The sequence below is a fragment of the Xenopus laevis genome, chromosome 3L (genome assembly GCF_017654675.1).
Source record: "Xenopus laevis strain J_2021 chromosome 3L, Xenopus_laevis_v10.1, whole genome shotgun sequence".
Lineage (NCBI taxonomy): Eukaryota > Metazoa > Chordata > Amphibia > Anura > Pipidae > Xenopus > Xenopus laevis.
Window position 1 is genome coordinate 8,631,474 of NC_054375.1, and position 23,423 is coordinate 8,654,896.

Below are 23,423 nucleotides of genomic sequence, written 5' to 3' on the forward strand. Positions count from 1 at the left end.
AAAAGAGAGAGATTATCAAAATGAAGCAAAGCAGCAAAATTATCAATAGCTGTTGATCAACTCCAGAATGTTCAAACAGACAGCTTGCTTCGTTATTGTATTAACAATGAGGGCATCCCCAAAGAAAGGTCATTAATCTATTCAAATGTGGGTCTAGTGAAATTTGTTCAGTGAGTCATGGACACTCTGAAAGAATACATATTGATATATTGGTTGCAGAAGGTAAGTCTATGAATGCGCAACATGTCAGGTATATTTGGTCTTAGGCTGAAATAACAGTGAATTAGCTGTATAATCATGCTTGCAACACTCGTAAACTTGTTGGAATAGTGTGCAAAAGTTGCAGGGAAGCAGTTTCTTTTTTTACATTTCTGAACAATATACAATTCTTCTCTGAATCCATGCAAGGTGGGAAATGTTGATCTCTCATTTCCAGCAGAAGGCTACGTAGTTAGAATTTATTATGCGGTGGGTAAGGAGTGATGCATGCTCAGTTGAGAAGTTGAAAGGAGATCATAGAAAGACTGGATGCAATGACGATGATGTTTTCAAACACAAAACTCAAAATGAGGCTGCAGGACTAAGTCAAAAACTTGCAAAAGTTTAGAGACTGCCATATGAAGTATTTGGGAGCTTCATTTTAGAGCGGTTTAATGCTACAAGCAAACGTTCAGTGTGTGAATATTGAAATTGGGTAGAGTTTGAAAGCATTTTGATGGTCTCACACATTTGGCAGATACAGGGAATGATTGAAAGGTTTGAGAGAGATGCTAAGGAATTATCTGGGCTAGAAGATTATGATCTCATCTACTGCAGACAGAAAGATAAATTGGCCATTTGATGTAGCCCCCAAGGAACATAATAGCCCAAGAGATAAATTAGGGTTAATACTTTCCTCCTATACTGGATACTGTCCCATGAGCTTAGAAGGAGAAGCAGAGGCTTATAATCCTGAACGTTCATTTGGCTTTTTGGAAAATATGGCATGCTTAGCAATGAAGGATTTTGCTTGCCAAAAATCTTGTGCAGTCAGTACCAATGATTGATGACAAACTGCTAAGAATGCCTGATCTCTGCTTTATTTAAAGTATGGTGCCTGTACATAATGTATTCAGCTGTGAAACCATTGTTGAAGACTCACTGAAGTGATTTACCCAATGTGTATGTAGCATTAACGCATTTTCTTTGCACACTTGCACAAACTGCTGTGCTGAAAGTCCTTTTCTTGCTTAAAAAGATGAAAAACATAACTGAAGATCTTCTCTAGTGAAGAAAGGCTAAACGCTTTGCTTCTACTTGCATTGAAGTGAGATTGTCAGAAAGTTTCTTATGAAAATATTGTAAGTTTGCAAGATGAAGTTCGTTCTAAAGGCTTTGTTAATCGTAAAATTTTCAGATTTTAGATAATTCAAGATAATTTTATGTTATTTTTTTTATGTAATTTATAATATCATTTGGTTATATTTAAAAAGTTATTTATGGTTTCAATACATAATATTTCATTTTTATTGTCTGTGTTATTTTATTTTGCATACATGATTGGATAAAGTTCGTTCCAGAAAAAGCAGGGGGGGGGGCACAGTAGCCTGGGCCTAGGGAGGCATGAAGGGTAAATTCGGCTGAGTGAAGGGAGCAAGGTCTGGGAAGCGGGGCACGAAGAGCAGGGCCACCAGTTTTTTCCCAGGTGCCGCAGCCAGTCTTTACCTGGAAGTGCAAACACATTCTATCCTAATTCTTTGTTGGCTTCAGTTCCCCTTTGAACATAAATGTGGGAAGTTATGTGGGAGGGCAGAGGGGGACAAATACATTTCAGAAGCATGTCCTAAAATGGACACCATACAGTATGTGAATATATTATGAACAAGTCATACTGGTGTCTTTGGCAAGTCGGCCTGCACCTCCATCCCCCCAATCCCTAAGTCCTCCACCTAAATATTGTGTCCCTCCTGTATCAGCAGCACGTAGCCTCATTCAGGGACATAACTAGCCGGGCCACAGAGCAACATCTTTTTAAGTCCTCTACTGGAATGTAGCCTTGCCACCTTTTTTGGAGAAAAATACCAATCTTCATATATATTTAGCTTTTCCCTATTAATAACATTTGTCAAGCATGATTTTTACTTGTCTGGCGGCAACCCTACTGGGGTACCTCTACCTCCTGGGCCCTCAATCAGCTGTACAGTTGCCTCTCATCATTCTCCATAGTGTGTAATACAGCAGGCCCTATTGTCACAGTGGGCCCAGGATGCTGTATGGTGGTAAAATACCGGCCAGGTGGCAACCCTAACCACTTCCAAATTTAAATTTGCCACCACTTGCTCTTTTACTGCAGGTTTTGGAATACGGTGGCAAGGAGGATGGAATACCAGTAGGGGGTGGGGGTACTGCAGGTGCACACTGGGCCTCCCCTGAGGATTTTTTTGTATAGAGAGGGTGGCCCTAAACCCCTATCAGTCCATCTGAAAGGTTTCCTTAGTCACCCTCCTCGCTTGGCCATTGCTCCATTTCCTGAGAAATATATTCTTACCAAAAATAATAACAATAATAATAACCAACACTTACAGTCCCAACTACTGAAATAATTGTGCCTTACTAAACACACTACCCCACTGTCCAAACCACTGATAAAAGTGTTACTTATTATACACACTAACCCACAGTTACAGTACTGCCAACCACTGAGAATAAACCACTGAGATGTGCTAAGGAGACCTGTCACCCCATTCCTTGTTCTGGGTTCAGCCTCTTAGAGGGCCAGGCCCGGACTGGCAATCTGTGGGTTCTGGCAAATGCCAGAGGGGCAGCTATAAGGTCCCATAGAAAGTCAGTATTTAGTGGGCTGGTGGGGGGCTGTTTGGGCTTCTGTGTACCTGAAATGCCAGGGCCTATTTTAATTCTCAGTCCGGACCTGTAGAGGCCTTATGTTCCTTTATAGGAAAATTAAATGCTCAATGTCCTGATCAGTCACAACACTGCTACAGTGTATATAACACAACTAATCCTATTCTAACTGCTACTCACACTTCCTACTCACTTGGGTCCCGCCAGTGTTTCTCCTGCAAAGTGGCTTCTTCAATAGATGTTCCTCCTGTGGTTTTTCTCCTTTTATATTTTTCTTAACTCCACCCCTTCTTATGTGTTTCACTACTCTCTATTGGCCAATCAATATATATATATATATATATATATATATATATATATATTTTATATATACACAGCTAACATTTATCAAACCCAACCCTACACCCTAGTGGTAGAAAATGGTAATTACCAAACAATAACTTTTCTGAATCCCCTTTTAGGCTAAGGACACACTGGGAGATTTGTCATCTATGTTTAAATATTCTCTACCACGGATGACAGATACAGATGGAGCCAGAATGGATTATACATTTGTCGCACTGTAACGGTAGATAAGCACTGTAACGGTAGATAAGCGCAGCTAATGTTGTCTCATCTCATGTGTCGCGTTTACCTGCATGTAATACAGAGTTGTGGCCACTAGATGTCACCAAATGCTAGTTATAACAAACCACATTACATATGGTGGCTTAGTGGGTAAAGTCCCTGCCTTTGACCAGTGTGTTTAGTGTTCAATCCCCAAAGTCAAACAAAGTTAAATTCTGTTGTCACTTTCAGTGCAATGAACCATGTCCCAACATTAAAAAAAAATATTTTTTGGTGGGGGGTGGGAGACAAATAAATGGAAAAATAATCAATGGGCTTTTGTGACCATAATTCTAGGCATTAGTAATTTGCATAGTACTGTATTAATACTTGGTTGAGTACTTTACCCCCCTATAAAAACAAATAATAATTATAAAAACAAATACATACATCAATGTTTTATAGAACCTTAAATACAGCAATATTTATTATTATTTTTTTTTTAACTTTTTAATAGCTGTATGTATTAGCCTAAAAGAAACGTTTTCAGCACATGCACTCGATCAGAGGCTTCATAGCCTTGTGGTTAAGTGACTGAACTTTGAAACTGAAGGTCATGGGTTCAAATCCTAGATTTTTTTTTGGTGTGTGGGACACTGCTAAATCAATTGAAATAAATGAATGGGAGTTGTGATAATAATTATCTTATAAAATAATAAGCCTAAATATGACAATGATTTTTTTTAAATTTTATTATGCTATTAGCCTTGAAAAAATGTTTTCGTCAGCCATAACCGCCAAAAGGCTTCATAGCATTGGGGTTAGCTCACTGAGCTTTGACACACAAGGTCATATGTTCTAGTCTTGCTTTTTTTTTTTAATTTGTACTGTTAAATGTTCCACAGTATATGTATTAGAGATTCTAGCAGTTGATTTATTCATGTTAAAAATAATATTTATATTTCTGACAGCACAAAAAAAATATTCTCCTGTTATAGATTGGATTTGTGATATACACAGCAACAGAATAAACATTGCTTTATAAAATGCACCCCATGTCCTGGCCAGAGAGAGAGAGAGAGACAACATTTCCAACTTAATTGGCTTTTGGCAGAGAGGCCAGTACAGCTAACAGGTGCAACTAAGATACTTTGTAACAATTTTGAAATTAAGAAAATAAGTAATTGTAACAGTTTAGATAAGGCCAAATTTGTAAAATGAACATGGTAATTAGGGGGGTGTGGCCACAAAATGGGTGTGGTCAAAAAAAAATTTGCCATGCTACATGCGAAAAAAATTTTGTCCCTCTTTTTACTTATAAATGTTGGGAGGTTGTGCTGAAAGCACTCTGAACAAAGCTGCTGGGGCCACCTGTTGTTGGACCCAGTACACCCTGGACGATAAATATCCTGACATCTGGGTATGTGTTGGGGGGTTCTCTGCAGCTCCACATGAGCCCCTGACTGCTGGTTTATGTTTTTGATATTTTCACTGCCTTTGCCAATCACCATTATCGGCTTCATTCATTAAACTCAGCTGGACAGCCTTGCCCGCAGCTCCCCTGGCTGTTCCCCGTCACATCACACAGCTATAGGAAGGAAGTCACGCTACAATGCCAGTAGCTGCCCAGCTGCACACCTACAGGACCACAGAGGCGGCCCGATCATGGCTAAATGGCTGAATAAGTACTTATGTAACATTGGGTAACATGGGTAACAATAACAGCAAGAGCCCCCCGCAACCCCCCAGATCGGATTCCAAGAAGAATGGGGGGGGCCGAGAGCTCTTTCCACCTGCAGTACTGCAAGGTAAGCTGGTGCTTGGGGACACCATGCTCTTGTGCTCCGACCCCTCTGTCAGTTGTTGCCTGGCCGATCTCCTCTCGCTGTTGCTTGCGGCTAACAGGTGTGGAAAAAGCATAAATGGAAAAAAATCAATGGGCTTTTGTGACCATAATTCTAGGCATTAGTAAATTTTGCAATTGTACTGTATTAATACTTGGTTGAGTACTTTACCCCCCATAAAAACAAATAATAATTATAAAACAAATACATACATCAATGTTTTATAGAACCTTAAATACAGCAATATTTATTTTAGTTTTATTTTTTTACTTTTTAATAGCTGTGTGTATTAGCCTAAAAGAAACGTTTTCAGCATATGTAATAGATCAGAGGCTTCATAGCCTTGTGGTTAAGTGACTGAATTTTGAAGCTGAAGGTCATGGGTTCAAATCCTCGATTTTCTTTCCCCCTTCACAATCATGATTTTTTTTTTTTTTTTGGTGTGTGGGACACTGCTAAATGAATGGAAATAAATGAATGGGAAGTTGTGATAATAATTATCTTATAAAATAATAAGCCTAAATATGACAATGATTTTTTTTTTATGTTATTTTTACTATTAGCCTTGAAAAAATGTTTTCAGCCATAACAGCCAAAAGGCTTCATAGCATTGGGGTTAGCTCACTGAGCTTTGACACACAAGGTCATAGGTTCTAGTCTTGCATTTTTTAAAAAAAAAATTTGTACTGTTAAATGTTCCACAGACAGCTGCAGCAACCTGCGCTACTAAAGACACAAGAGAGCAGGGCTGGACTGAGAGTCCAAATAGGCCCCTGGCATTTCAGGTAAAACAGGCCCAACCAGCCTACACAGAGGCCCAAACAGACCCCACCAGCCACTAAATACTGACTTTCTATGGGACCTTATAGCAGCCCCTCTGGAATTTGCCAGAACCCACAGATTGCCAGTCCGGGCCTGCAAGAGAGGGGCCCCCGGTCATAACTAACTAGGATTGCAGACACCTGTAGCGGCAAAGTATTTAGGGACCCGGCTTACCGGGAACTAGTGTTGCCACCTGCCCGGTATTTTACTGGCCTGGCCGGTACATTTCATGGCTGATCCCAATGTTATTAATAGGGAAAAAAATTAAATATAATAAGGGGGAGGCGGCCGACATTGATCCTCTGCTCCCCCCACCACCTTCACTACCAGGGCTTCCTCCAGAAATCACTGACAAGGGAGAGAGATTTCAAATCAGCCGGCCTCGTTCTTCACAGACTCGCAAGACTCTTCTTCACGGACTTAGACCCACTAGAACGATCTCCGGAGTCGCTGGAGTCACATTTCCACTGTGCCAGTGCTACGTGCTTCTTACCAAGGACCACAGCTCCTTCACACACTGTCACGATATATGGATAGAGCCAGGGAGGAGAAATCCAGCGCCAAACGATTGATGGTTCGCCCTTTCTGAAGAGGACAGGAAGTGGAGTTTCAAGTTATTTTATTAATAAAGGATTTGCGATTTTAAACTTTAATTTGTGTTTGTGGGTTTTTTGCCGTATACTAACAAATTTTTTTTAAAAAATTTTGATGTTACTTGTCCTTTAACACAGGGGTCCCTGAACTTTTTTGGACCGGGGCCGGATGCAAATTTTTTTTTCGAGGACCAGGGGGTGGGGTGGGATTGGGGTCAGCGGGGTCAGGTTGTGGGGGTCAGCAACATAGTTGGATGCGCTGGCGTCCAATTCGGGGTGCGTCGGCATCCAATTCGACGCACTGTGTTCAGTGTCCACAGGCTGCTTCTGGGCTGCAGCCCGACAATTGGGGAACCCTGCTTTAACAGACCTTCCCCCAACAAAAGTCCTACATATGTGAACACTGTAATATAAACAAACCCTGGTGCTTTTTAAATGCAAATGAGATGAGGGCATGTAATTAGTACAAAGCTCCTAGACTCAGTAACTGGAATGCACAATTAAACAATGAGGCAGGAGTGGGGGTTGGGGTGCTGTACTATACCATGTGCTAAGTAGGGAATTGTCAGACCATTCAAATTAATTTACAATTGCCTTCAATTCTTGAGCAGAGATTCACCTGAGATCACTAAGGGCTCATACAGAGAAGCAGGTTTAAGCTGTATAACAGAGCATTCTGTCCCAGTGGCTGCACAGATCCTATCTGATCCCCATTGTAAGCAGCAGTCCTGTCCTGCTTTATGGTCCTGACCAGATACTACAAAAAAGCAAAGCATTGCGTCTGCATGCGACAGTCGCGTCGCGTCGGAACAAACGCTGCGACACCGATGCGACGCGACAATTCTATCTATAACCTTATTTTTGACGCATGCATCAAATTGCATGCGTTTTGACGCAGCGCGTATTATTGATGTTACAATGGAGTTCAAAAAGTAAACCCTCATCTATATTTAAGGTTTGATTTTTTGTAGTATCTGGTCAGACTGGGAGTCAAAATAGGCCCAAACATTACCCAACCAGCCCACTAAAGAGTGACTTTCTATAGCTTGTTAGAGAAGCCCCTCCTCTGGCATTTGTCAGGAACCTACAGATTGCCAGTCCCGGCCTACTCAGTGACATCCCTCATTAGCCTGCTTTTTTCAGTCTAGTGGGGGCCTGCAAATATGTCAGCTGGTAGGTAAATAATATAGGCACCCCATCCCCCACCAATAACATGAGCATATGTGCATAGTAATGCCCCCCACCCCACTGGAACAGAATGCTCTGTTATACAGATTGATAGAATCTCAGCTGCCATAAAGCAGGACAGGACTGCTGCTTACAATGGGGATCAGATAGGATCTGTGCAGCCACTGGGACAGAATGCTCTGTTATACAGCTTAAACCTGCTTCTCTGTATGAGCCCTTAGTGATCTCAGGTGAATCTCTGCTCAAAGAATTGAAGGCATTGTAAATTAATTTGAATGGTCTGACAATTCCCTACTTAGCACATGGTATAGTACGCACACCCAACCCCCACTCCTGCCTCATTGTTTAATTGTGCATTCCAGTTACTGAGTCTAGGAGCTTTGTACTAATTACATGCCTCATCTCATTTGCATTTAAAAAGCACCAGGGTTTGTTTATATTACAGTGTTCACATATGTAGGACTTTTGTTGGGGGGAAGGTCTGTTAAAGCAGGGTTCCCCAATTGTCGGGCTGCAGCCCAGAAGCAGCCTGTGGACACTGAACACAGTGCGTCGAATTGGATGCCGACGCACCCCCGAATTGGACGCCAGCGCATCCAACTATGTTGCTGACCCCCACAACCTGACCCCGCTGACCCCAATCCCACCCCACCCCCTGGTCCTCGAAAAAAATTTTGCATCCGGCCCCGGTCCAAAAAAGTTCAGGGACCCCTGTGTTAAAGGACAAGTAACATCAAAATTTTTTAAAAAAAATTTGTTAGTATACGGCAAAAAAACCCACAAACACAAATTAAAGTTTAAAATCGCAAATCCTTTATTAATAAATAACTTGAAACTCCACTTCCTGTCCTCTTCAGAAAGGGCGACGATCAATCGTTTGGCGCTGGATTTCTCCTCCCTGGCTCTATCCCATATATCGTGACAGTGTGTGAAGGAGCTGTGGTCCTTGGTAAGAAGCACGTAGCACTGGCACAGTGGAAATGTGACTCCAGCGACTCCGGAGATCGTTCTAGTGGGTCTAAGTCCGTGAAGAAGAGTCTTGCGAGTCTGTGAAGAACGAGGCCGCTGATTTGAAATCTCTCTCCCTTGTCAGTGATTTCTGGAGGAAGCCCTGGTAGTGAAGGTGGTGGGGGGAGCAGAGGATCAATGTCGGCCGCCTCCCCCTTATATATTTAATTTTTTTCCCTATTAATAACATTGGGATCAGCCATGAAATGTACCGGCCAGGCCAGTAAAATACCGGGCAGGTGGCAACACTAGTTCCCGGTAAGCCGGGTCCCTAATTACTTTGCGCTACAGGTGTCTGCAATCCTAGTTAGTTATGACCGGGGCCCCTCTCTTGCAGGCCCGGACTGGCAATCTGTGGGTTCTGGCAAATTCCAGAGGGGCTGCTATAAGGTCCCATAGAAAGTCAGTATTTAGTGGCTGGTGGGGTCTGTTTGGGCCTCTGTGTAGGCTGGTTGGGCCTGTTTTACCTGAAATGCCAGGGCCTATTTGGACTCTCAGTCCAGCCCTGCTCTCTTGTGTCTTTAGTAGCGCAGGTTGCTGCAGCTGTCTGTGGAACATTTAACAGTACAAATTTTTTTTTTTAAAAAATGCAAGACTAGAACTATGACCTTGTGTGTCAAAGCTCAGTGAGCTAACCCCAATGCTATGAAGCCTTTTGGCTGTTATGGCTGAAAAACATTTTTTCAAGGCTAATAGTAAAATAACATAAAAAAAAAAATCATTGTCATATTTAGGCTTATCATTTTATAAGATAATTATTATCACAACTCCCATTCATTTATTTCCATTCATTTAGCAGTGTCCCACACACCAAAAAAAAAAATCATGATTGTGAAGGGGGAAAAGAAAATAGAGGAATTGAACCCATGACCTTCAGCTTCAAAGTTCAGTCACTTAACCACAAGGCTATGAAGCCTCTGATCTATAGCATGTGCTGAAAATGTTTCTTTTAGGCTAATACACACAGCTATTAAAAAGTAAAATAAATAAATAAATAAATAAATAAATAAATAAATAAATAAATAAATAAATAAATAAATAAATAAATATTGCTATAAAACATTGATGTATGTATTTGTTTTTATAATTATTATTTGTTTTTATAGGGGGGTAAAGTACTCAACCAAGTATTAATACAGTACTATGCAAATTACTAATGCCTAGAATTATTGGCACAAAAGCCCATTGATTTTTGTTTCCATTTATTTGGCTGTGTCCCCCCAAAAACTGAATACATCAATGTAGTAAAATATTATTAATAGAAGTTGCTGACCGTTTTTACCCACTCCATATCACAGTTTAAAAGACTCAAAACTGCCACTACAATAAGACACTGGTCAGGCTGCTACGGAACCCAAAAAAAACAAATGCACACAAGGGAAAGGGGGACTGTGGTCACTACTTAATTTAGCTCTTCTACCTTATAAGAAACTGCTACCCATTTAGCTAAGAATGTCAAGCTTAAGCCTAAAACTTCAATCACTAAAAAGGGTGATTGCAAATCACTCTGCTGTCTACAGTCAAATATTTCAGCTCAGGAAGAGGAGAGTAAAGGTACTTTCCCCGCAGAAGCCCTGTTTCTTCGCCTCAAGAGATCCTTTCTGAAATGATCTCTGCCTTTTTGTAGCAAAAACAAATAATATAACGCTTATTAAAAAAAAAAAAATAATGGTGGGCAGATTCAAACTAATAACCCTCTATTTCCTAGACCTACACCTTAACCACTACACTATAGGTGCTGCTTATGGGGCTTCTAATAGCTCAGGCGCCACCTGGTGTCCATTGCTTGAACTGCACCTATTTAAAATTTTAGGGCAATCCTTTCTATACGCTGGGACTGTGCGTTTCCCTGCGCTTAGTGCGAACAGCGCATTTATCTTGATCCGTTACAGCGCGTCAAACGTACAATCTATTCTGGCTCCATCTGTATCCCCGAAATGCTTTCCCACTGACAATAAAGCAATTCACCGTCAGAAAACCATTATGGGTAGATTTGCATATACTGTATTTTGTGTATAATCTTCTCTATTCCTAGAAACTTTATCTTTCTTCCTGGGAGAGAGAGAGAGAGAATAATGTTTCCCCAATGTAATATAATAAGGATATCAGAAATTGAAAAAAGCTGATACACTGATCGTGAAACTCCACACAAATTAATTGAAACAGAGAATTCTGTAGGTCTTATTCACTGGCACAACTAGAAGTGTAACCCAAAACTCCTGGAATATTCTCTCTTTAAACGTATTGGGGGTTATTTATAAACACTGGGCAAATTTGCACCTGGGCAGTAACCCATAGCAACCAATCAGATTAATGCTTTCAGTGTTCACCCTACAGCTGGCTAAAAAAAAGATAATCACTGATTGGTTGCTATGGGTTACTGCCCAGGTGCAAATTTGCCCAGTGTTTATAAATAACCCCCATTCTGGGACTTTAACAGTCACTGGGGCTCATTTGAACAACGGGTTCCATTTGCATGTGGGCAGTAAATCACAGCACTAACTGCAACTGTTGAAAACGCAAATTAACTGTTTGGTTGCTATGGGTTACTGCACAGGTGCAGATAAATGAGCCCCAATGTGTCTGATTCTCTCATTGTTCTGCCTTATCTTTTTAATATTACTGACAGGCACAAAAGGATATCTACTTCTTCTCTGTGACTTTACTCTCTGCATATTTCCATTGACCCTATTATTATTCTACATTTCACCCCTTATTCAACATTAATGTCTGAGTAAGTGATTTATATTGCATATGTAAATAATACGGAGCCCCATAGGCTGAAAGAGCAACATGGTGGTGCTGCCCATTGCTCTGAAGGGTTGCCCAGTAGACTGCTCAGCTAACAATACTATTTGCTTTGTTCCCAATACTTTTGCATATGAAAGTAAATCGCTGGCAAATAAATAATTGGATACAAACTATGTCATTTGATAAACTGCCATTGGGTGGAGACAGAGGACCTTGCTTATATAGTAAAGTGACTAACTTCCAAAGATTAAGGGGATATTGGCGTTTATGCTATTTAATGTGATTCCCACTCAAAAAAAGAAAAATACTTTGCATGGACACAAAGTTTTGGACAGACAAAACTCTATTTATAAGACTATAAGTGCTGTCTTGTGAAAAGACAATACCAATGTGTATAAATATAATTGCATAGAAAGGAGTGTTGGCCCAGAGAAAAAACAAATCCTGTGTACTGTGGCTGAATAGGAAAATTATGAAGAATCTAAAGATCAGTATTCTATGTGAAAAGGCTTTGTACATATATATATATATATATATATATATATATATATATATATATATATATATATATATATATATATATATATATATTATATATATATATATATATATACACAAACACACACAATTTGGAAGAATACGGTGAATACGGTGAAATAAGCTAAAATCCCAGAGACTATCTTGCCTCACAGAACATTATCCCATAGTTACAGCAACAATTTCGGAGGCCATCTTGCCTTAAAAAACGCCATCCCACAGTTACAGCAACAATCCCGGAGAACATCTTGCCTCACTAAAATGTATGTGAGTGTGTGTAACTGTAAGTGTGTATTAATGTGTAACACGTAATGTGTACGTAATGTGTAAAATGTGTGCATTAATACTAACCTGGGGGGTTACAGGCACCAGATCCATCCTCTGCGACGTGGGACCAGCTGGAGGCTCTGCAGGAAATTGTCCCATGAAGACCCAGTTTGGGGATCCTCGCTGGGCGTAGGTGAGGGATTCAGCAGACGCACGTGTTCCCCCCTTTCTGACTGCCCAGCTTGTTGCCTAGGGCAATAACAACAATTATACACAACATTAACATGTCCTTATATATCAGTACCTGCTGCTACAGTCTGTTCATGGATTGTAATCACATAGAAGGATGCTGCATTCATATTAGAATATACATATAATTATTCTGACAGTAGTTCTCTGTATTGGACCAGAATATCCAGGACTACGTTTTTTCATTATGTTAAAAGTGTACATAAACCTAATCCCTCGTACCTCTTACCAGCAGTTGTTCATCAGCATGTACACTCTTTCAGGAGACCACAGCCTCAGAGTTGAAAACAATGTTCAAATGGAATTTCACACTTGCTGAACACTTCCTACACGAACACTCCTAAATGAGAGAAAAGAAAGAGCTTAGCTGGGCTAAGCACTGACCAACACTTCACTTCATATTTTTGAAACCATGATATAATGAAATCAGGATACACCAATATTTTCCTATTCCTGTACCCATTTCATGAGCTAAAGGAGGCCCTGGCCAGAGGATGGAACTTCATGTGAGGCTTGTATTAATAAAGAATGACAACCGCTGCTTAATACAGTCATTTATGGTGGAGTTTGAAATTGTTTCTTTATTGTGGCTTCTGAAGCTGAAATTATTTGCACTTACCTGGCCATCCCGAAATCTGAAACCTTGACGACCAATGATTCCCCCCACCAGGCAGTTGCAAGCAGCCTATTGGAGAAATGGAGTCAATTACGTTTGGGTCAAAGGGGAAAAAAACCAACCCAGATTCATAGGTTCTGAAGGTATTAGAAAGGAAGAATATGGAAAGATGAGAGTCAGAAATGCATCACAGGTTGCCACTGGTTACAGGACTTGGGCAAAATATCAGATTTTAAAAGGATCAGTCCTACTTATATAAGCATCTTGGCCTCCTCAGACATTATCCCTTCCCAAATCACCTTTAATGCAATTCTGTGAACCTTCCTTCATGTGCCATCTTTCACCCAAACACTGATTCTATCACTGTGATCCAAGATGGCACATGAAGGAAGGTTCACAAACTAATCTCTCCCATGTCCTCTGTACATTCCTGTGTCCCCAGGGATTTGCTGTCTCCACAGGGCACATAGTACTTTATAAAACATAAATAACAGGAACAGCAGCAGAGATTGAATCCAAGGCTGATGAATTCATGGATCAAAAAGATATGGCAGCACAGTAACTGCACTGACTCAATAGGCCACACATGCAAAAAAATGCTCTGCGTACATAATAAGCTATGTATGTACTGCACATCTAAGTGGAAATAAATGCCATATAAACCTTACTCATCAACAGGGTACACTTCCCCTTTAAGAGCAAGGGACAGAGGTGACTTCATACCTAGGGATTTTGACAGTTGGATCAGTCCGTTGGTTGATACTGGGGCGAGAGGTAAGTGTAAATTCTCTCTGAGAGTTTTTTGCCAAATAATCCTTTAATTTAGTTTAAAAAAAGAGGGGAAATAGTTGGGTGATGCCCTCAGTCTAGCAGATGTTGCTCTTCTCACTGATTTAGTGAATTCGGAGAATTATCCCCTAAAATGGGTTTTGGAGATACAGTACCTTTAATCTCAGCACTGGTTGGGAGACACAGACCCAGGATTTTGGAAGTTATGCAGGGCTGACACAAATATACACCTTTTCTATAGCAAACCCTTAAGAAAATAACATTTGGGGACCCCTGTGGATCATTTCTGTTCCCGGTATTGACAGGCTCCTTAGAGTTTTGCCCCTCTGCCCCTGGGTATCTGCCCTGCTATTAAGTACCAACACTGTAGCTAAATACACGCTCCATTTATCCAAATCTGGAACTAGGGGTGGGTAGCAGAGTCCACATGCCATGGGGATAATTGGGGGGGAAGCTAATGAGTGGGGGACATACAGCAGGGTGTCATATAAGAAAGGTGACTTTACAACTAGGGATTTGTCAGTTGGTTTAGTCCTTTGGTTTTAATTGTGGTAAGTGTATATTCCCTCTGAGAGATGCTTATTTTAGTGAAAAAAGAGGGGGAAAAGTTGGGTGATGCCCCCAGACTAACAGATATTGATCATGTTACTGATTTTAGTGAATTTCCCCCTAAAACGGACAATGCCTTTATTCTTAGTGCTGGTTGGGAGACGCAGACCCAGGGTTTGACAGTTGGTTTAGTCCGTTGGTTGGTAGAGTGCTGAATGTACTATCCCTATAAGAGATTTAGGGGCTGACAGCAAATATACACTTTTTCCCAATTGAAGCCCATAAACAGATAACATTTGGGGACCCCTGTGCCTCACTATAAATACTTTATTTGTATGACCAGTATTAACAGGCTCCTTACAGTTTTGCCCCTCTGCCCCTGGGTATCTAACCTGTTCTGATATACCAACCTTAACATGAATTTAACGGAATACATAGCAATGTCTTTTCCTTTCATGTCTCATGTGCATTCCCTTCAAATGTCCCGGCTGTGGGGGCAACAGGGTACATGGTAGGGCAGTATTGATTCCAATCATATTTAATTGCTATTCTGTAAATGTTTCCTATAGCAGGGGGTGGGCAATCTGCACCTGGCCAGTGATCTTATGTACTATGTATTCATTCTCTCTATACCAATGCTCATTTCTGATTGGCTGCTGGGAGGTACTGCATTGTATACACTGAGTGCCAGTACCCGCTGGGAGTGACACAAAGCTCACGTTTAGGGTAAAATGGCCAGATCTCCACCTTCCTCTGTATTTTATAAGAAATATTAAATGTTAAATGCATTATCCTGAAGCTAATCTGTCAATTTGTTCTCTTCCCATACAGATTGCTACAGTGCTACCTTTTTGGCAAATCAACAGCGATTTTGGACTGTGTTTTTTCCTGGCTTCTCCTTAGTTCAGATTTTAACATTCTTTTCTGAACACATATAAGGAGAGCCAGCGTCTAAAGAGGGAGACCCTCTGGGGTACCCCGGCCTTGTGCCGGCCCCTCTGAGCCAAAAGCCAAAAACATCTCGGCTTTTTGGTTTTTTTTTTTTTGCTTATTTTTTTTTTAAGATCTGGCATCATTTTTTCAACATCTGCCATCATTTTTTTTTAACATCTGGCATCATCAAGAACAACATCATCTTCTATTAAGAGGTAATCCTGAAAATCCAATTTATACAGTTTATGATTTATTTTACAGAAAACCTGCCCTAAATTCAAGGGGGAGCAATATGTAAGGCCACACATCTCTTTCCCAGGCCATTGCTGGTCTTCAAATAGTAAAGTGCACCTTCCCAGGGTAGTTTTCTGCTGGTCAGACTGGCCCTCTAACTGGCCATCTAGGGGGCAGAATTACAATATTGAAAGGGACATCAGAATTAGAAAGACTTTACAAATTGACTCATTTCTTGATTACTTACTGACAATTTGCAGAATCCCATGGGAATGGAATGTCACACTAGGGGGCACATTTACCGAGGGTCGAATATCGAGGGTTAATTAAAACTCGATATTCGACCGTCAAAGTAAAATCCTTCAACTTGAATATTGAAGTCGAAGGATTTACCGCATTTCCTTCGTTCGTATGATGGAAGGAAAAATCATTTGATTGATTCGAACGATTTTCCTTCGATCAAATAAAGCTAGGAAAGCGTATGGGAACCTTCCCCATAGGCTAACATTGATGCTCGGTGGGTTTTAGGTGGCGAAGTAGGTGGTCGAAGTTTTTTTATAGAGACAGTACTTTGACTACCGAATGGTCAAATAGTCGAACAATTTTTAGTTAGAATCGTTCGATTCAAAGTAGTAGTCGAAGGTCGAAGTAGCCAATTTGATGCTCAAAGTAGCCAAAAAGATACTTCGAAGTATTTTTTATTCTATTCCTTCACTCGAGCTAAGTAAATGTGCCCCTATGTGTAAGAAATATTTAATCACACATATGTTGAGATTTTTGTACACGTTCTGATGAGTCAGTAACCAGGGTGATTTGTACTTGTAATTACCTGCAGGGGGGCATGTGAATACAAAATGCTATGGGTGGTTAAGTTTTAATATTTTGTCTGGTCACTCCCAGAGTTGAAGCTCCTGTCTGGTTGCTAGGGCTTAATTGCCCTAACAACCACATAGCAGTTTGGAAATAAAATTGGGAGATGTCACATACAACAGAACCTTGGAGGATATTGTCTCATTAACTAGTGATTGATTCACTAAGACTTACTTTATGCAAGTAGATGTTACTAGCTTTGTGAGAAAAACTACTTTCTGTTTAATTACCTACATTTGCCATGTCTAGAGACAGCGACAAACATGGGGATTTCAAACCCAAAAAAGCGCAAAAGAGAGGAGAGGAGTCGTGGAAGCGCCAAAAAGAACAGGGATGAGCGCGTGACTTGCCAACCTGCAGCGGAGGAGCCGGTTCCTATACAAGACCAATGGAACACCCTCAGGAACATCGATGGAGAACTGGACATCTTTGAGGACTACGGGGAAGAGAGCTACCTGTTCTATAAAGCCCTAGAAGAGAAATTCCAAACATCGGGGATTCTCACGAAGCAGACCACCATTGCGGAAAGTGATTGGCGGGAAATCATCACCATTTTAATCAAAGTGCACAGACACTTTTCACTGGACTTCTCCACCTTGTGCCTTGCTGTAAAATACATGGCAAGGTACATCTCTGGAAGGCAACTGAAACCTGGCATCCTGAAACCAGTGGGGGCCACTAGTTTATATCTGGCCATAAAGATCATGGAAGACAATCCACCTAATGCAGAAGAGTTTCTGGAGGTCTTTGGTGAAACTCTTTACTCACCAAGAGTCTTGGCATTTGTGGAGGATATGATGCTGTACCGACTGGAGTGTCGCCTGCACCAACCCACCGTAGACTTTTTTCTGGAGCACTTCACCTTAATGAGTGTATCCGTGGAGATGTTTTTTTATGACAACATCACTAGAGTAGCCAATGCTCTTACAGCTGCTAGGGGCATTGCAGCACTGACCATGATGAAGTATGAATTTCATACTTATTTACCATCTTTAATGGCTCAGTGCTGCCTTAAAGCTGCTGAACACATCCTTGGATACAACTTATTAGTGGAGTTGCCCAGCGACCATCCAAGTCAGATCGTGCAGAAATGCCTCAGGAAAACTTTACTCCTGGCATCAGCCAACAAAGAATTTTTACAGCAACTTATGCCAGGAGTCTTTCCTGAGGTATTTCCCAAATTTCCTCCCCCCACCATCCAGAGAGGAAGAACAGGAGCCAAGGAGCCAGCCAGGCAGCCACGTGAAGAGTTAAGAGCCAAGGAGCCAGTCAAGAAGCCCAGTAAAACATCAGCTAAAAGGCCAAATAAAGAGACAGGAGCAAAAGAGCCAGCCAGTCAGTCCAACAAATTGGCAAAAAGACCAAAAATAGAGGCTTCTGTAAATGATCCCAAAGATAGAGCTGAGTCAACAGCAGCAGAGGCAGTCGCAGCCACGAGAAGAACAGCACGGAACACACAAAGATGCTGTAAATTTTGTAATGGCACACGTGCAAATACATATCCCCATACGCACACGCTTTCATCCCACTGACATGACCCCCATACATATTTACATACACACATACATCTGAGTCACAGCTGCCAGAAGGGACAAGCAGTACCATACTGGGGACAAGAATATGGTTAACGCACGCAAGCACCTTTATGCCACTCGGTAGACCCTGCATTCCTTTTCACTCAATCCCTCTGCAGACTGCAAAGCCGGGTCTGTAGGCTGCAGGGGGACTAACGGAATGCAGAGGAATGCAGCATTCACCTTCCTGCTTAAAGGTACTTATGTGTATGTTGTCATATTCTCTTCTGTTTCCCTTCCTTACGCCGCAGCTTCACCAGCGGTGCTCCTCCCTTCATCCAAAATATGGTTTTATATACGGGAGCACACTTAAGCCGCTCTGTGGATTCTGCATTGCTTTTAACTCCATCCTTGGGCTGTAGAAGCCGGGTCTGCAGGCTACATGGGATGGAATTGAAAGGAATGCAACGTTCATCTAGCAGCTTAATGGCGCTCATGTATATGCTGCCATATTCCCTTCTGTTTCCCTTCCTTCCACCACAATTCCAACAGCAGTGCCCCCCTTACATCTAAAAGATGGTTTCATACATAGAAGCACCCTTAAGCCACTCGGCAGACCCTGCATTGCTTTTCATTCCATCCTCAAACTGCAAATCCGGGATCCAATGGAATGAAGAGGAATGCAGTGTTCACTTAGAAGCTTAATGGAGCTCATGTGTATGCTGCCAAATTTCTTTCTGTGTCCCTCACCCTGCTTCCCTTCTTTAAATATGGAGCATTGATCCTGGGAGCAGAACCGATCGCCGTTAAGGGGTCAGGAAGGAATTTTTCCCTCTTGTGAAGCAGATTAGACCAAGCTTTACAAAGGTTTTTTTGCCTTCCTCAGGATCGAAAGCCCAATGTATTCCATCAATAAAGCTGTGATTTACACAGATTAACCACAAAGAAGCTGTGTGTGTATTTAATTCTGGGTATTGGTGGGCTGGGAATGAAGGTTGGTCCTTCCTTAAAAAAGCCAAGGAAACATATACAGGGAGGGGGAAGATGGGAGGGTGAATCAAAATAGCCCCAATAACAATCAGTTTAGAAGCTGCTGTGTTGTTGCTAGGAGTCCCATTTTCCCTTAGAAACCAGAATCAGTGACAGAGAGGGGGTGAAAACAACCTAATAAAAGGGGTAGTTGGAATATATAATGTGGTGGCCTAGGGTATAATAGCATGTAATCATAAAGGAGAAGAAGCAGAAGTCTATAGGATTTGGGTGTCATTAGAAGAAAGTTACCCTGTGTGGGTAAAGGGCAGGGTGGGTGGTCTCCCTGTTTGGGTAAAGGGGAGGGCGGGTGGTCTCCCTGTTTGGGTAAGGGGAGGGCGGGCGGGCTACCTGTGTGGATAAGGGGAGGGCGGGCGGGCGGGCTGGCTCCCTGTGTGGGTAAAGGGGAGGGCGGGCGGGCTCCCTGTGTGGGTAAAGGGGAGGGCGGGCGGGCTCCCTGTGTGGGTAAAGGGGAGGGTGGGCGGGCTCCCTGTGTGGGTAAAGGGGAGGGTGGGACGGGCTCCCTGTGTGGGTAAAGGGGAGGGCGGGCGGCCTCCCTGTGTGGGTAAAGGGGCAGACGGGTTCCTTTTTAGAGAGAGAATAGGCTCACAGTGTGTTTTACTCCTCTGGGATTGTCTCCCCATGAGGGCCAAGCTGTTTACTACAGGTGACAGAATGGGTGCTGCTGTGTATTAGTGGCACCCCGTGTTCTGGGTCATTATAATTAATATATCTTTATAATTATTATGGGATAAGAGGATCTCTTGAAGTGGGAAGAAAGATGTCTGATGTTGGGCTGCCCGTTACCTGCCCTTATGTTGCGGAGATTCCCCTGGTGGGAAGAAGTGCAGCCCACAAGCAGGCAACAAGGAGGGCGGGGAGAAGCACCAGAAGCAGGGTGGGGTGCAGCCACAAGCAGGCAGCAGGGAGGAAAACAAATCTCGTTATACCCTCTCTCATTGCATAACAGCCACCAGTGGGAATTTTCTACTGGCGCTTAAGAAAACACGGCCAAAGTGTGAACACACCCTCTATGGGGGCCAATAAAGACTCTCACTGGCCACAAAAGGAAAGTCCATAGGATTGGACATTTCATGGGACCGAGAAGTAATCACCACCTGTTCCTACAACTGAACCTTCAAGCTGTGGGCCTTAAATCAGCCCCCATAGTGACTCTTCAGGCTGTGTAGATAATTGAAATAGATGTTTCTAAATCCTGATTACCAGGTGTGTGTCCCTCCTGCTACAACTCTCATTACCCACTGTTACTATGTGGCCCTCCTGCTACAACTCCCATATCTTCCCGTTCAACTATAACTTCCTTATCGTCCCGACAATGGAAGGCCACATGACCAGCACCTCTAATACCTGAACTGTTGGCGCTGGTGGGACCCTGCGCTAATGAGATATTTTGTTAGAAATATCTTGTTTTTATATTCCATTAAAATCATTTCCCCTTCTCCTGTGCCTGGTGGTATCTCATCCCAGCCCCTACCTGTCCCCGCCGTCCCTCATTACATTCTATTGCACTGGTTTCCCAGGGACGAGACAAAAGCCCCAGTTATTGGGCAGTGGGTGCCTGCGGGTATTTCTATTCACTGCACAAACACAATTAGTCAAACCAGAATCTTCTCCGGTTCTGTGTGCCAGAGGTGCGGGGAGTTGGGCAGAAAAACCACACACAAGAGCTTCATGTGCTGCGTAACAACTGGATGCCTTGTTGTTTATTATAAAGGAGAAAGAACAACCCTGTCGGCCAATCACAATGCAACTCCTGTGTGGGCCTGTGTGGATAAAACACATTTGCTATAGTAAGTACATATCTAACATGTGACTTATGGTAACATATACGCAATCACTAATGCCAGCCCATTGAGGGAAGCTTAAACTGCCTTTTCCATTCGTACCATGGACAGCACTCTGTGGCTGCAGCTCCTATTGATTGACACACTGGTTGGTGGCACCAAGCTGTCACAGCAAAGAGCCACTTCTATACAATACAGATACAATTTTATGTCATTATTCTATTAGATATCCTTGTACCACTGATATAGGCTGGCTCTGTGGTCGGGCACGTATACGTATAGGTTTACCTTAAGTATGCTTCCACCTTGCAACATCTTATCTTCCACATACTATTAGGTACCAAGGGCTTTCTACCTAAGCATGTGGCATATAAGGGCCCAATATGAAGACACCCATTCGAGCTATACTTACCTGAGAGTCGTCCCAGGGAAATGTCTTCCTCTGTCTTCTGATCTCAATTCTATCCCTTCTGCTTATCTTCTTCTTTTCTTCTGCTTCTTACTGACATATTCCCTGATAAAGACAAATGTACGGAAAAATATTAATATAACAAAATATATATCAGGTGTTTTTTTGAGCTTTCCAAATCTACTATAATTTATGTGCAATCCCAAGTTTGTTAAAGATATAGACTAAAAAATAAAATCGAAATGAACGCTGCTTGAGCGATCGACATACTTTATGTTCCTCATGGAAGAATGGAACAGAGGCAACCTGCAAGTGTGGAGGAATCTCACCTTAATGCCACAGGCAAACGCTCGGAGAGAGAACGACACTGATTCCCTTGATTCAATAGGAGCTTTATTCCCCGACAGTACAAGGAAAAGAAGATTTCAATAAAAGAGCTCTTAAAGGGGTGCTTAACCTTTAAGTTAACTTTTAGCATGTTATAGAATGGCTAATTCTAAGCAATTTTCAATTGGCCTTCATTTTTCCTTTTTAGATTACTTGCCTTCTTCTTCTGACTCCAGCTCTTAAATGGGGGTCACTGACCCCATCTTAAAACAAATGCTCTGTAAGGCTGCACATTTATTGTTATTGATACTTTGTATTCATTATTCATGTTTCTATTCAGGACCTCTGATTTTTTTTTGAAAAATACATTGTAAAGATTGCTTGTAAAGATTGCTTTAAAAAGCTTTATTGTGAAATTACTTGATTGTATAAGTATAACATTGTTAACAATATTCTGTCAAGGTGAAACTATCTGTTTTTTTTGTACAAATTTTGCAGGCTTATGAAAAAAGAATAAGTCAATTGGACACTTTTGTAACACGTTATGAGCACTTCAAGCACTTGCACAGCACTGGCATCTTGTGGTGGATTTTAGGTACTGCATTTTTAAGTCTGTACAATGAGATGTACTTTTTGGAATGTCTAGCACTGTCTATGACGTCATACTTGGCGCCAATTTTAAATGGTGTATAAATAGCCACACTAACATATGCACTGTATCCTTGATAAAGGCCCAAATTGGGGCCGAAACGTTGGAAATGCATTAAAGAATAAAATACCACAGTTTTATTCACTGAAGAATGGTGTGCGACTCCTTCTATCATTTTATATATACACACACACATATATATATATATATATATTAATGACACATTTTCAATAATTTTAAAGCTATCACAAACTGTTACTACTGAAAGCACGCACTGAGAAGACGTCCAGCGGAAACATTCGTCTGGATAATATTGAAGTATTCCAGCATATTATTCTGTAAATTATTCTGAAAAGGAATACAAAACAAAACCCCATATGAAACCCCCAAAGTATTTAAGTACTAAACCGGCTCCTTGCCACTGGATGTTCCGACTGTGTCGCGCGTCAATTCATTCATAAACTGCAAGGAAAAAGGTGAACACAAGAATGGTGATAGAGCAAGAGGTTCCTAAAATCACATTCAGAGAAAAATGGACAATAAATGGTCGCTAAAGTGAAGTTAAGAAATAATGGGTCTATAGATTTTGAAAGGATAAAATTAGACGAGAACATTAATAATAAATTATGGTGAACAATATGAGCAACTACAAAATATAAGGGGTGAACGATTCTGTAATTCATGTATCACACAAGAAAAAAGCCACTATACATCACACTGTGTACTGTTAACAGTCCTCTACCTGCAGACACATTGTGTCATAATACACATTATCCACAGTTACAAACTCTGCCATGAATATAACTTGATTTACTATTCACACTATCCATACTTCCGTCCTTCCCTGAGGAAGCTCTAGCTTACTATATCACACTATTCCCGCAGTTACAGCTCATTCCTCATCTTCTTTTTTTCATTATAGATTATGGAGTATTCAAGGAAAGAGAAGTTGGAAGAGAAGATGAGAGAGGAAACAGAAGAAAATGGAATCATGGGAGAGAGAGAAGAAAGGGTGACGGTGAAACGAGAAAAGGAATTGGGGCATTTTCGTCT

At 41.5% G+C, this 23,423-nt stretch overlaps 1 protein-coding gene and 1 long non-coding RNA gene across 5 annotated transcripts in view; one reads left to right on the top strand and one right to left on the bottom strand.

Moving 5' to 3' along the window:
• LOC121400953 (interleukin-17 receptor A-like) overlaps nucleotides 1–23,423 on the top strand; it is a 1,044,048-nt gene that overhangs the window by 640,907 nt on the left and 379,718 nt on the right. The window lies entirely within an intron of this gene.
• Nucleotides 12,241–13,310, bottom strand: LOC121401055. The gene is made up of 3 exons (XR_005966083.1): nucleotides 13,266–13,310; nucleotides 12,869–12,986; nucleotides 12,241–12,646 (listed from the first exon to the last, which is right to left on the bottom strand). It is a non-coding gene; the product is annotated as an uncharacterized LOC121401055 (long non-coding RNA).